General features: G+C 46.9%; 1 protein-coding gene across 1 annotated transcript in view; it reads right to left on the bottom strand.

Annotated features, from left to right (window-relative positions):
• The window catches only part of nuak2 (NUAK family, SNF1-like kinase, 2), a 48,826-nt gene that overhangs the window by 32,751 nt on the left and 1,344 nt on the right, over positions 1 to 14,731 (bottom strand). The gene's annotated exons all lie outside the window — the stretch shown is intronic.

The following is a 14,731-nucleotide window of genomic DNA, read 5'->3' as shown; positions in this document are numbered from 1 at the left end:
ATTCATCTTTTGTCTCCAAAGCCAATTCAGCGGAGAGACAGAGAGAGACACACACACACACACACACACAAAAAATAAAAATGTCAATAGCTCACTGCAGGAGACTGCATGCATCATCAGTAATCTTCCTACATAGGGAATTCTGAGTGTGCGTCTGTGTCTGTGCGAGTGTCCGTGTCCATGTGCGCTTGTGTCCCTGTGTGTGCCCGTGTGTGTGTGTGCCCGTGTGTGTGTGTGCCCGCGTGTCCCTGTGCGTGTCCGTGTGTGTGTGCACGTATGTCCCTGTGCGTGTGTGTTCGTGTGCGCGTGTGTCCGTGTCTCGTGTGTGTGTGTTTGTCTCCGTGTCCGTGTCCATGTCCATGTGTGTGTGTCTCCGTGTCCGTGCCCGTACATGTGTCCATGTGCGCGTGTGTGTGTGTGTGTGTGTGTGTGTGTGTGTGTGTGTCTGTCTCCGTGTCCGTGCATGCGTCTGTGTGTGCACGCGTGTGCGTGTGTGTGTGTCTGTCTCCGTGTCCGTGCATGTGTCCGTGTGTGTGCGCGTGTCCGTGTGTGTATATGTGTGAGTCGAGCTAAACAGCAACGAGTCGCATGGCTGCTCTGGGAAGTAGATTTCAAGGAATCAACCTACACGGGGGATGCATTCGAGCAGTGATGTGAGACACTTTACTTATTAAAGACCAGAGTGTGAAGAAAAGATTGTTAAAGCCAGAAATCTGTGCAGAAAGAAAATAGTTGAAATGCTATAATGTTTGTGAAAGCAAAGTAATAGCAATATGACGGGCGTCAGTGGTTACAAGGAGAAAGCAGGAGAATGGGGGTTGAGAGGGTAAAATAATCAGCCATGATCGAATGGCGGAGCAGACTCGAGGGGCTAAATGGTCTAATTCTGCTCGTATGTCATATGATCCAATGGATAATGTGGAACAAAGGGAAAGTTATGAACAGATATTTCAGAAAAATCTGAAATTGCGAATTAGACCGAGCATCCTCCCGAGTTACATCGCTCAATTAATTTAATTTCTGAAGTGATTCATTGATGTATTGGGTCGAGACCTTTCCTCGGGCTGATTGTGGTGGGAGAAGAAAGCTGGGAAAGTGGATAGGCAAGGAAAAGCATAGCAGGTAATAGGTTGATAGAGGCAAGGGGGTTATTGTGACAGGCGAATGATTGGAACAGTCACCTGGTTCAGTTTAGGTTACTGTTAGGTGTACGGAGCTTTTGTTGCGTGCTGACCAGTCTGCGGAATGTCAATACCCGATTACAGTCGAGCCATTTACAGAGTACAGATACATGATAAAGGGAGTAACGTGAAGTTGAGTAATGTCTGATCAAAGACCGTCCGAGGGTTCCCAATGAAGTAGATTGGAGCTCAGGGCTGGTAGGATGGTTCAGTTGCCTGTTAACAGCTGGGAAGAAACGGTCCCTGAATCTGGAGGTGTGCGTTTTGACACATCTATACTTTTTGCCCGATGGGAGAGGGGAGAAGAGGGAGTGGCCAGGGTGAGGCACTCGTCCTTGATTGTGCTGCTGGCCTTGCTGAGGCAGCGCGAGGTGTAGCTGGGGGTGAATGGAAGGGAGGTTGGTTTGAGTGATGGTCTGGGCTGAATGCACAATTCGCTGCGTTTTCCTGCGGTCTTGGATGGAGCTGTTCCCAAACCAAGCTGCGATGCATCCTGATAAAAATGCCTTGTGCGGCGCATCTGTGGAGATTGCCGAGAGTTGTTGGGGGAACATGTCACCACCTATCCATGTTCTTCAGAGATGCTGCCTGACCCGCTGAGTTACTCCAGCATTCCATGCCATTTTGGTCCAATGCTTATCCGAGACTGTGACCCTTGAGAAAACATCTGCCCTGCACCCATCCTGTTGGTATTGCCTCTCATTTGTCTGAACGTTAGAGAGGGAGAGAGTGGGTGGCACGGTGGCTCAGTGGTAGAACTACAGTCTGCATGGAGTCTGTACGTTCTCCTCCCCGAGTGTTTTCTCCGAGATCTTCGGTTTCCTCCCACACTCCAAAGACGTACAGGTTTGTAGGTTAATTGGCTTGGTGTATAAATGTAAAATTGTCCCGGGAGTGTTAGTGCGCGGGTATCGCTGGTCAGCACAGACTCGGTGGGCCGAAGGGCCTGTTTCCACGCTGTATCTCTAAACTAAACTAAAAACTAGTGTCTGATCACGGAAAACCCGCCTGTCTACCGATGAACACATGAAAAAATAGGTGCAGGTGTAGGCCATTCGCCCCTTCGAACCAGCACCGCCATTCAATATGATCATGGCTGATCATTTAAAATCAGTACCCCGTTCCTGCTTTCTCCCCGTATCCCTCGACTCCTTTAGCCCCCAAGAGCTAAATCTAAACTCTCTCTTAAAAACATCCAGTGAATTGGCCTCCACTGCTTTCTGTGGCAGAGAATTCCACAGATTCACAACCCTCTGGGTCAAGAAGGTTTTCCTCATCTCCGTTCTAAATGGCCAACCCCTTATTCTTAAACGGTGACCCGCTGGTTCTGGACTCCCCCCAACATTGGGAACAATCCTTTAAGAATTTATATGTTTCTATAAGATCCATTCTCATCCTTCTAAATTCCAGTGAATGCAAGTCCAGTTGACCTATTCTTTCATTTCTCTGACTCAGAAGTGAAACCGCCGAGACTGACACAATCAAAACAAGAGGCACTCTCCCATGCCTCAGGGACAAAGGTGTAGCCGACTGCAGGTTTATATTCTGCATTCGTCAACATTACGCTTCAAGCTCACATTGTGGCCACGTCATATCAGCCAAATTATGAAAATAGAGTGAAAGGTCGGCGGCATTTCTAAAACATTTAATAAACAGCATTTAAAAAAAAAGGGGAAATCAAACCAGGGGACTACCAAATGTGAAGAAGGGTCTCAACCCGAAACGTCACCTATTCCTTTTCTCCAGAGATGTTGCCTGATCCGCTGAGTTACTCCAGCTCTTTGGGTCTATCTTTGACTGCCAAATTATATCAGGAACACCATACTTTAAGTCAAAGAAAATCTACCTTGAAGTAAGGAATGCTTTTATGGTATTGGTGGAGAGGGGGTAAGATTTAATAGGAACCCGAGGGGTAACTTCTTCACGCAAGGGGTGGTGGGTGTGTGGAGCTGGTTGCCAGGGGAGGTAGTTGAGGCAGGTACTATATCACAATGTTTAAGAAACATTTAGACAGGTACATGGATAGGACAGGTTTAGAGGGATAAGGGCCAAATACAGGCAGATTGGACATGTTGGCCGGTGCGGGCAAATTGGGTTAAAGGCCATTATCTATTATCCTTCAGTACAAACAAACGCCCAAAATATTGCAAATGTTAATTAAAAAAAAATAATAAAAAAAATCTTTTTGGATGTGTTCTTTGCTGGTAAGTTAAACACACAATGCTTTTGAACTGCTGCTGAAGATACAGGTACAGGCTTCACTGTGATACAGAAGACAGACACAAAATGCTGGAGTAACTCAACGGGTCAGGCAGCCTCTTCTGGACAGAATGCATGGGTGATCTTTCAGGTCGAGGCTACGTATTTAGCCAACCAGTGTCTACAGTTCCCTGCTCCACACTTCGCTGTGAAACAAGTCGGGGTTACACAACTGCGGGTCTTTCCAAAATCACAGCGCAAGGCCTTGGCGGCCCTTTTAAGGGACTTTTAGACTTTGGACACCAAGCGCAGAAACAGGCCCTTTGGCTCAATGACCTGTGGAAAAACCCCGTACACTAACATTATCCTACAGAAGAGGGATAATTTACAATTTACAGAAGCCAATTAACCTTCAAACCTGTATGTCTTTAGAGTGTGGGACCACCTTGTGCCCATTCTGAGGTGGTCACAAGATAGCAGAGCTGGGAAGCGTCACCTATTTTAAACCTATTTTCATGAAGCATTTGCTCGAGGCAAATACTGCAGCCTAATCTAGGAGACGTTACCCTCCAGGCGTGTTGGTTAGAGACCAGCCAGTTTGCCTGCCTGCATTTCCTGCTTCTTATTGCTTGTTTGCTGACGGGTCACACTTAATCTGTGGGACACACACTCGAGGACATAGACCAATCTCGCGGGGCTGCCGAGAAGTAAATCATCAATTCGGTGATTCTCCTTTCACCTGCTACACGCCATCCAATTAAAACAAATGTTTGCTTTTGAAATATTGCAATCTGCAAATCAACGTCCTCTTGCGTAATGGTTTTAAAAAACAAAAAATAAATAAACTGGAATTTTATCCACGAGCCACTCTCGAGGTCTCTCCCAATTATTCCAGTCCCATTGTTACCGACTTTGTTCTGGGCGGCACGGTGGCGCAGGGGTAGAGTTGCCTACTCACAGCAACAGAGACTTGGGTCATGGGGAGAAGCCAGGGCAGGTGACAACAACCTGGCCCTTAACTCCAAGAAGACCAAGGAGCTCATTGTAGACTTCAGGAAGTCTAGGGGCGGCACGCACACCCCCATCCACATCAACGGGACGGAGGTGGAACGCGTTTCCAGCTTCAGGTTCCTGGGGGTCAACATCTCTGATGAGCTCTCTTGGACCCACAATACCTCAACCCCCCCCCGCCCATAGATTTAATTATCTATGTGCCGTGCCACTATGTGCTGGCCACTTAAATTTCATTATTATTATAATGCACGTGATGACACTTTCAATGCCTCGTAACTGTATCTTTTGACTGTCGGCAGACCAATAAATGAAGTGGTATCGATTCATATTGCAAGGCTCAGACCAGCCTGGATGTGAAGCTTCCTATGGTCAAATAGCCTACAGATGCACGCCTGTGAACAAATGGACAACCGCGCCAATTTCAAGGGAGGTCCTTTGGCACACTTAGAAACATAGCTGCAGGAGTAGGCCAATCGGCCCTTCGAGCCAGCACCGCCACTCAATATGATCATGGATGATCATCCAAAATCAGTGCCCCCGTTCCTGCTTTCTCCCCATATCCCTCGATTCTGTTAGCCCTAAGAGCTAAATCTAACTCTCTCTTGAATACACCCAGTGAATTGGCCTCCGCTGCCTTTTGTGCCAGAGAATTCCACAGATTCACAACTCTCTGGGTAGAAAAGTTTCTCCTCAGGTCTTTCCTCATCTCAGTCCCAAATGGCCGACCCCCCTCCTGGCTCCGGACGCCCCCCCCCCCCTAACACTGGCAACATTTCTCCCGCATCTAGCATTTCCTACTTGGTACATATACACTTGCCACTTAGTTCCATACTTGGGACAATATCACCAGAGGAGGAACCGGTGTAAAACCAGGGGACACAGATGGTAATGTCACCCCTTCAACATCCACTTCAGTGCACGCTCTGTTTCTGCTCTTCTAACAGCCCAGCGACAGATTAACCATAATTGCTTCTCAAGAGGAAGACATTTTATTGCTTGTTACTTATTTGCCGATCTCACGTTGCAGTTGGCCCTGCTATACTCAGAGCAGCCTTTTACAATCCAATTCCTTGGAAGATTTTATTTACAAAACCGAGATCAAAGGGTAACGTCACCCCCCCCACCCACTCGATACCAAGACCCAACGAACAATGTGGTACTTGTTCCCTTGGCCAAGGCCATGAATTGTTCAGATGCCCTGCAATTAAATTAGGAGCTCGAGCGAGGTTTTCTTCAGAATAGGAGGCCTTTCGGCCCGTCGTTCCTGAGAAGGGTTTCGGCCCGAAACGTTGCCCATTTCCTTCGCTCCATAAATGCTGCTGCACCCGCTGAGTTTCTCCAGCACTTCGATTTTCCAGCATCTGTAATTCCTTCTTAAATATTCCTGCTTACTGTTCACTTAAGAGACCAAGTGCTGGAGTAACTCAGCGGGTCAGCTTGAATGGAAAAGCATGCCATGGACTCAGTTGGCTGAGGGGCCCCTTTGCCCATGCTGAATGTTTTTAGACACAACATGCTGGAGTAACTGAACTTCAGACTGAAGAAGGGCCTCGACCCGAAACATCACCCATCCCTACTCTCCAGAGATACTGTCTGTCCTGCTGAGTTACACCAGCATTTTGCATGGATAACAAAATCTTCGATTCAAACCAGCACCTGGAGCTCTTTCCTACAAACTGTATATTTTTAGATTAGTTTGGAGATATAGCAAGAAATCTGGCACTCAATGCTTTTTTTTAGTGGCGTAGCGGTAGAGTCGCTGCCTTACGGCGCCAGGGACCCAGGTTCGATCCTGACTACGGCTGCTGTCCGTACGGAGTTTGCACGTTCGACCTGTGTGGGTTTTCTGCAGGGTGCTCCGGTTTCCTCCCACACTCTAAAGACGTGCAGGTTTGTAGGCTAACTGGGTCTGTGAATTGTCACTCACGTGCAGGATAGAACTAACAAGCGGGTGATCGCTGCTCAGCACGGACTCAGTGGGACGAAGGGCCTGTTTTTCCACGTTGTATCTCTGAACTCAACTAAATCTTAAGGAGGGGGCGGAGGAAGGAGAAATCTGGCCTAGATTTGCAGTGCGCAGTCTTGCAGGAGTGCTTTCAGGGGAACTGCTATTTCACAGGATCGATTCAGTTGCAGCTACTGTTACAGCATAGAGCAAGACACGTCAGAAATCTGCTGCACCGAGACCATTACTGTTCAACTTTGCAACGTTTGGCACCAGCATCCACTCGAGAAAACTCCCACAGACACACACTTTAAAATAAAAAGCAATTTCTGGTCGCCACTATTGAGAGAAGCAAAGGAAATGCTGCACAGTCATCCACCTCCTCTCAGGGGGGTTTACTTACACAAGATACTGTACAAGAACAATCAGTGGCCTGACATATGGTGAATGCAGCTCGCTTGGGTGGAACTAATGAACTTAGACCTGCTTCCGAAAGCTCTGGGGATTTTTCCCGCCTCGCCTCTCGTCTGGGTCTCGGGTCTGCTGTGGGCAACTAGATAGACATCGGCTGCTCTAATTACTCCACGACCCGACAATGTTTAATCAGGGGAAGATAGAAAGCAGATGGGACCCGGTCTATTTACTCATCTTTGTCTAGCACGCTGTATAGTCCCAACATTCCTCTCGTGGGTACACAAAAAAGCTGGAGAAACTCAGCGGGTGCAGCAGCATCTGTGATGCTGCTGCACCCGCTGAGTTTCTCCAGCTTTTTTGTGTACCTTCGATTTTCCCGCATCTGCAGTTCCCTCTTAACCGCTCCTCTCGTGGGATTTGCAGGTTCGAGACCATCTTTGAGTCTGACGACATTTGGTTATCAGACACCACAAACCTCCAGCAGACTCGCTTTCCTTTTACAACACACCAGCCTTGCACTAACCTCACAAGATTTTCCTCGCATTTGCAAATAAGTTGGACCCCCAAGTAGGGTTTTGATCCGAAACGTTGCCTAGTTCCTTCGCTCCATAGATGCTGCCTCACCCTCTCAGTTTCTCCAGCACTTTTGTCTACCCCCAATGCCACCCACCCAGTCTCGTGAAATGGGATTTCCCCTTTAAAATCAAAATCGGAGAAGCAGAGGACATAGTTTAGTTTAGTTTAGAGACACAGCGCAGAAACAGGCCCTTTGGCCCACCGAGTCCGCGCCGACCACAATCGCCAGCACACTAACACTACCCTACATACACTGGGGGCAATTTACACGTATACCGAGCCATTTAACCTACAAACCCATACGTCTTTGGAGTGTGGGAGGAAACCAGAGATCTCGGAGAAAACCCACGCAAACCATGGGGAGAACGTGCAAACTCCGCACACAAGGGGTTTCGTCCCGAAACGTTGCCTATCTCCTTCGCTCCATAGATGCTGCTGCACCCGCTGAGTTTCTCCAGCATTTTTGTGTACCATCTGAAGAAGGGTTTTGTGCTGTATTTGCAAACTAAACAAAAGACAGGTGGATGAACCGTTCCTCCCTCTGGGTCAGTGTGTGGAATTACGAACGCACCTTAATTATACCGGTCTGTAATTGTACTTTGGAGAAAGTGAAGGCAGGCTTTCCGAAAGGCAGCGGGCGCGGAGTTAATCGCCAGGTTTACCTGCTCCCTGCTCTTTGTCAGTCCCCGTCCATGTTTAATGAACAGGCTGGCTCACACGCAGCTGCACCTGCGTGGATAATGTCATCCCAGGCTCCCATCCAGAAAGCCATCAGCTCAATGGATGCACTGTTGTAAGAAAGAGTTGTGATCCCACGCAGGCCAGCTGACACAGCTCCGAGGGGCACTATCCCTCCAAACCAGCACAAAAGAACCACAAAGCACTGACTGGGGACTACCTTTGTCCGAACTATAATAAAGATCCCACCGTCTGATTAAATTGGACTATCTTTAATCAGACGTTACTGGACCCTAGCTTGCATTAAACGTTAATCCCTTTGTCCTGTATCGGCACACTGTGAGCGGGTTGATTTTTGTTTCGTTTAGAAACACAGCGCGGATCAAAACACACCGGGTCCACGCCGACCAGCGATCCCCGTACAAGCTAACACTATCCGACACGCTGAAGAAGGGTTTCGCCCCAAAACGTTGCCCATTTCCTTCGCTCCACAGACGCTGCTGCACCCGCTGAGTTTCTCCAGCACTTTTGTCTACCTTCGATTTCGCAGGATCTGCAGTTCCTTCTTAAACACTATCCTACACACACTGGGGGCGTTTATACTATCTTTACCGAAGCCAATTAACCTGCAAACCTGGACGTCTTTGGAATGTGGGAGGAAACCAGAGCACCCGGGGGAAACCACACGGTCACAGGTAGAACGTACAAACTCCGTACAGATCGAACCCGAGTCTCTGGCGCTGTGAGGCAGCAACTCTACCGCTGCGCCACCGTGCCGCCCCTTGTAATCTATTGATTGTAATCATGTATCGGTGATTGGATAGCATGCAACAAGGAAGCTTTTCACCGTACCTCGGTACACGTGACAATAAACTCAACCATAAATTGGAATAGCATAAATCCCTCACATTTCTGAACCATTAGGCAAATATCTAAGAAAACTACAAGTTTCTAGGCGTAAACCAACTCTTTGATTTGGTCTAATCACATCGTCCCTACAGCACGGAAAGCCTCTCCTTCTTCAGCAGACGAGGGGAATTTGACAATGATTTCTTCAATGAATTACCAAGTTCTATAGAAAGCACCCTCTCTGGATGCTCCACTGCTTGCTGTCCAAGGCTTTAATAAATTGCAGAAAGTTATAAATGGAGCCCAGTCCATCAGGTAAACCAGCCAATGTAGGAAGGAACTGCAGATGCTGGTTTACAGCGAAGAAAAATACAAAAATGCTGGAGTAACAGCGTCTCTGGAGAAGAGAACCACGAGACGTTTCGGGCCGAGACTCTTCTTCAGACTCGATAACCAACTAATCTATTCCCTCCCTCTCCACCCCAACCAAACTCCATCTCCACTTCACGCTGCCACGGGAAAGCATGCAACATGATCAAAAACCACTCACACGCTGGTCATTTCTTCTTCTCCGCTCTTCCACTGGGCCAAAGTTCTGAAATCTTACAAAGATTCAAGAATAGCTTCTTTCTCACTGTTATCAGACACTTAAACCATCCTCTCATATGCTCAGGATGAAATCCAGATCTTCCAATCTACCTCATTGCAGCCCCTGAACTTTTTTTAAAAATATGTATATATAAAGGTGCACTTTCTGTTCCTGGAACACTATGCTTATTTTCTCTTTTGCACTACCTGATGTACTCATGTATGGTACGACGTACCGGGACAGCACGCAAAACAATGTTTTTTTACTGCATCTCAGAATCCGTGACAATAAACCAACGCACAACCTTGATAGAAAGTTCTTTCTATTATCAACAAAGACCAGCAGAAAAATTGGTGCTTGAGGTTTTCTACGGTGTTGTGGGGAAAGCGACTTTGGACCGCACATTGATCAAAATTTCCAACAGTCCTTCCCAGCTGGAGAAAGGGGCTGGTAAGAAATACCGGGAGGTCTTACTCAAGATACACACGTAAAACTGCAGTAACTCAGCAGGTCAGGCAGCATCTCAGGAGTGCAAGATAAAGCCATCAAGGACCTTAGAGTCATAGGGTGATACAGCGTGGAAACAGGCCCTTCAGCCCAACTTGCCCACACACCGGCCAACATGTCCCATCTACACTAGTCCCACCTGCCTGCGTTTGGCCCATATCCCTCAAAACCCGTCCTATCCATGTACCTGCCTAAGTGTTTCTTAAAGGTGGTCGATGGACAGCACGGACTTGGTGGGCCAAAGGGCTTGTTTCTTTGCTGAATCTTTCAATCATTCAAAAACAGTATATTTATTCTTGCAACTTGGTATTACATTTTGTCCTGTGATGTTTCATCGCATTAAAAGTCATTTACAAAAACAATTGATGCTAATAGCAGTAGTTTTAGGCTCCAGATTGTTACTATTGCACAGTCATAGAGTCATAAGAGAGATACAGTGTGGAAACAGGCCCTTCGGCTCAACTTGCCCACATAGGCCCAGCTACACTAGTCTCACCTGGTCCGTATCCTGCCAAATCTGTCCTATCCATGTACCTGTCTAACTGTTTCTTAAACATTGGGATAGTCCCGACCTCAACTACATCCTCCGGCAGCTCATTCCATACACCCCACCACATGGATACAGTGTGGAAAAAGTTACCCCTCGATCCGCAGTCCTGAATCCCAACCCATTTCTGCAGTGTTTTCTCCAATGCTTTCGCTGTGAACTGGGTGCAAGTTCACTGCAAAACCATACAATAGCTGGATTCTGATCCACGCGCCCCTCTGTCATTGCATTCTCCTGAAAGCATTCATCTGGATGAATAATGGGATGAGCTTGGTCCTTTAGAAAGAATGCAAATCCGTCAAGAAGAAATGAGCACATTTAATTTGCTGCATTCTCCAGTTAGCGTACGATAAGCAAACCAATTTCAGTGTCCTTTCTCAGGGCAATGTTCTTGGCACCCAGGCCTTAGCTACAATCGGGCTGCAAGCATGTCTGACGACACACTATCGTCAGAGAGTGCTCGGCTCCGAGCTGCACAATGGGAAGGCAGGCAGCAGAGGCAATGATTGAAAGATGGTCATAAAGCCTGCTCGAGCATTAAATTCTTACTTGAATTAAGGCGCGGTGGAGCAGCGGGTAGAGTTGCTGCCTTACAGCGACAGAGACCCAGGTTCGATCCTGACTACGGGCGCTGTCTGTATGGAATTTGTACCTTCTCCCCGTGAACGCTCCAGGATCTCCGGTTTCCTCCCACACTCCAAAGACGTGCAGGTTCGTAATTGGCTTCGGGGTAAAATTGGAAACTGTCCCTAGTGTGTAGGATAGTGTCAGTGTGCAGCAATCCCTGGTCCGCGGGGACATGGTGGGCCGATGGGCCTGTGTCCGCCACTAAACTAAAAGTACGAATTTCACTGTTCGGTTTGGGACATATGACAGTAAAACACAACTCATACACTAGTCCCACCTGCCTGCCTTTGGCCCATATCCCTCTAAACCTGTCCTATCCATGTACCCGTCTAATTGTTTCTTGAACATTACTGGTCTCTGCCACAAGTACCTGCCCTGGCAGCATGTTCCATCCACCCACTACCCTTTGTGTGAAAAAGTTACCCCACAGATTCCTATTAAATCTTTTCCCCTTCAGCTTCAAACTATGTCTCTTGATTCCCCCCACTCTGGGCAAGAGACTCTGGGTATCCCCCCCGATCTATTCCTCTCATGACTTTATAAACCACTATAAGATCACCCCTCATCCTCCTGCACTCCAAGGAGTCTTGACTCTCTTAAAGTGTGATATCCCCTTCTAAAACCCCTGGCTGAAGCAGAATTTGGGATGGCATTAAGAATCCCAAGGGCATGCATCAGGACCACATGGATGACCAGTGTCAATGGAACATCTTCTCCCAAATTACCCAACTGTCGAACCAGATGTTCCATTCCCTGCCATTGTGTATCCTTCTCAACAATATTGAACAGACACAAAGTGCTGGGGTAACTCAGTTGGTCAGGCAGCATCTCTGGCGAGAAAGGGTAGATGACGTTTCGTGTCGGCACCCTTCTTCAGTTTAGTTTAGAGATACAGCATGCAAACAGGCCCTTCACCCTCCGACCAGCGATCCCTGCACAATAACACAAGCCTACACACACTGGGGACAATTTACACTTATACCAAGTATACAATCCAATTAACCTACACACCTGTACGTCTTTGGAGGAAACTGAAGGCCTCAGAGAAAACCCACGCAGGTCACGGGGGGAAGCGTACAGACAGCACCCGTAGTTGGGATCGAACCAGGGTCAGCGGTGCTGCAAGCGCTGGCAGGGAGCAACTCCACCGCTGCCCAGGTCATTATTCTTCAGAGCAATATCAGAGGAATGACCTGTTAATATCATCAAGCTTTGTACCAGCACTCAGCTGAGTTCAATACGAGCCACAAAGCAGGAAACACAGTGACAAACCTTGTACCCAAGCCAAAGCAATTGCGGGAATTCCAGCTTTGCACCAGTGACTGCAGTCGCTTGGAATATCCACCGCCTACATTTGCTGGTCTGGGACTTTTGCAGCCTCACTTCTAAAGAGCGGAGAAGCCAAAGTCTGGTTGGTGTAAGGGTGACAACCGAGGCACCTTGCCATCTGCCCACCATTCTGTTTCCTTACAATCACAGTGGTTTCAAACGAACTGACCAGTGTCTGGGTCAAGTGCAACATCTGCTACAAAAAAAAGGAGACGAGGAGGAATTTCTTTAGTGACAGGGTGGTGAATCTGTGGAATTAATTGCCGCAGAAGGCTGTGGAGGCCAAGTCAATGGATATTTTTAAGGCGGAGATTGATAGATTTTAGATTAGTACGGGTGCCAGGGGTTATGGGGATAGGGCGGGAGAATGGGGTTGATAGGGAGAGAGGTTGTAGGGAGGGATAGATCAGCCATGATTGAATGGGGGAGTAGATTTGATGGGGCCGAATGGCCTAATTCTGCTCCTATCATTTTTGAAAGGGATCCGAGGAGACCTCTGGGAAGGTATAAAGCAAGAACAACAACAAAGGCAGATTTAGGAACTGGATTTGTGACCATTTGCTCTCTGCAACCAGCATCTGTTGTGCTCAGTGCAGTGGGACTAGAACAGTGGACTTTCAGTGTTTAAGAAGGAACTGCAGATGCTGGAAAATCGAAGGTGCTGCAGAAACTCAGCGGGTGCAGCAGCATCTATGGAGCGAAGGAAATAGGCAACGTTTCGGGACGAAACGTTGCCGATTTCCTTCGCTCCATAGATGCTGCTGCACCCGCTGAGTTTCTACAGCACTTTTATCTACAGTGGAGGTTCGGTCTCCGGGCCCTCGGAGAGAGTACAGGAAATCACCGATTAATGTTTGATTAGTGCAGACATCAACAGCAATGCTGGGTGATCAGCAACGCCACGGGTTTCTGCTACCGTCGAAAACGTTAACCGACAGAGGGAAGACAATATATGCGTCTTGGGATCATTTAAACAGACTGCATCGAGTCACACAGTTAGCTCGATTACAACCTGTACACCAACTGACCCATATTAAATGCATTAATTATTAACTGGATCGCGAGTCCCTTCTCCGAGCTATGCTGTATCCGATTCGCTTGTATCATTTAAACAACGACAAACTATCCCAACGTGCTCTCCAATAGTTATATTCCTTATGCATCATAACAGAGGTAAATAGATCCCAGAATGTATATAACACAACACAATAACATGTAGCGTAATACTATCATATATATGGTGTGAAATCTATCGCAGTCGCTGCCTCAAAAAGGCTGGCAGTATCATCAAAGACCCACACCATCCTGGCCACACACTCATCTCCCTGCTACCTTCAGGTAGAACGTACAGGAGCCTGAAGACTGCAACAACCAGGTTCAGGAATAGCTACTTCCCCACAGCCATCAGGCTATTAAACTTGGCTCGGACAAAACTCTGATTATTAATAACCACTTTCTGTTATTTGCACTTTACCGGTTTATTTATTCATGTGTGTATATATTTATATCATGGTATATGGACACATTTATCTGTTTTGTAGTAAATGCCTACTATTTTCTGTGCGCTTGAGCAAAGCAAGAATTTCATTGTCCTATACAGGGACACATGACAATAAACTCACTTGAACTTGAACCCATAATTTTGTAATACATTATAGAAATTATGTTTTGTTATATGTTCGAAAATGAATTCTATAATATTCTGGGAAGTAAAATCTATAATATTAAAGAAAATATGTCCCATAATATTTTGGAAAAAATGTCCCATAATATTTTGGAAATGTGACCTATATTTTTTAGGAAACTACTATAATATTTAGAAAAATGTGTTCTATAATATTTAGAAAAAATGAATATTTTTTTGTGGAAAATGTGTTCTATCATTTTTAGTAAATTGTTCTATAATATTTGTGTATTGTACCTAAGAATAAGGGTATGTATTGTACCTAGAATAAAGGGGAGGTCATTTAAGACTGAGGTGAGAAAAAACGTTTTCACCCAGAGTGTTGTGAATTTGTGGAATTCCCTGCCACAGAGGGCAGTGGAGGCCAAATCACTGGATGGATTTAAGAGAGAGTTAGATAGAGCTCCAGGGGCTAGTGGAATCAAGGCATATGGGGAGAAGGCAGGCACGGGTTATTGATTGGGGCCGATCAGCCATGATCGCAATGAATGGCGGTGCTGGCTCGAAGGACAGAATGGCCTCCCACTGCACCTATTTTCTATGTTTCTATCTATGTTTCTATGAGATGAGGTAAAACTTTTTCACCCAGAGA

Source organism: Leucoraja erinacea, chromosome 24 (assembly GCF_028641065.1).
Source record: "Leucoraja erinacea ecotype New England chromosome 24, Leri_hhj_1, whole genome shotgun sequence".
In the NCBI taxonomy this organism is placed as follows: Eukaryota; Metazoa; Chordata; class Chondrichthyes; order Rajiformes; family Rajidae; genus Leucoraja; species Leucoraja erinaceus.
This window is presented reverse-complemented; position numbering and strand designations above follow the sequence as displayed.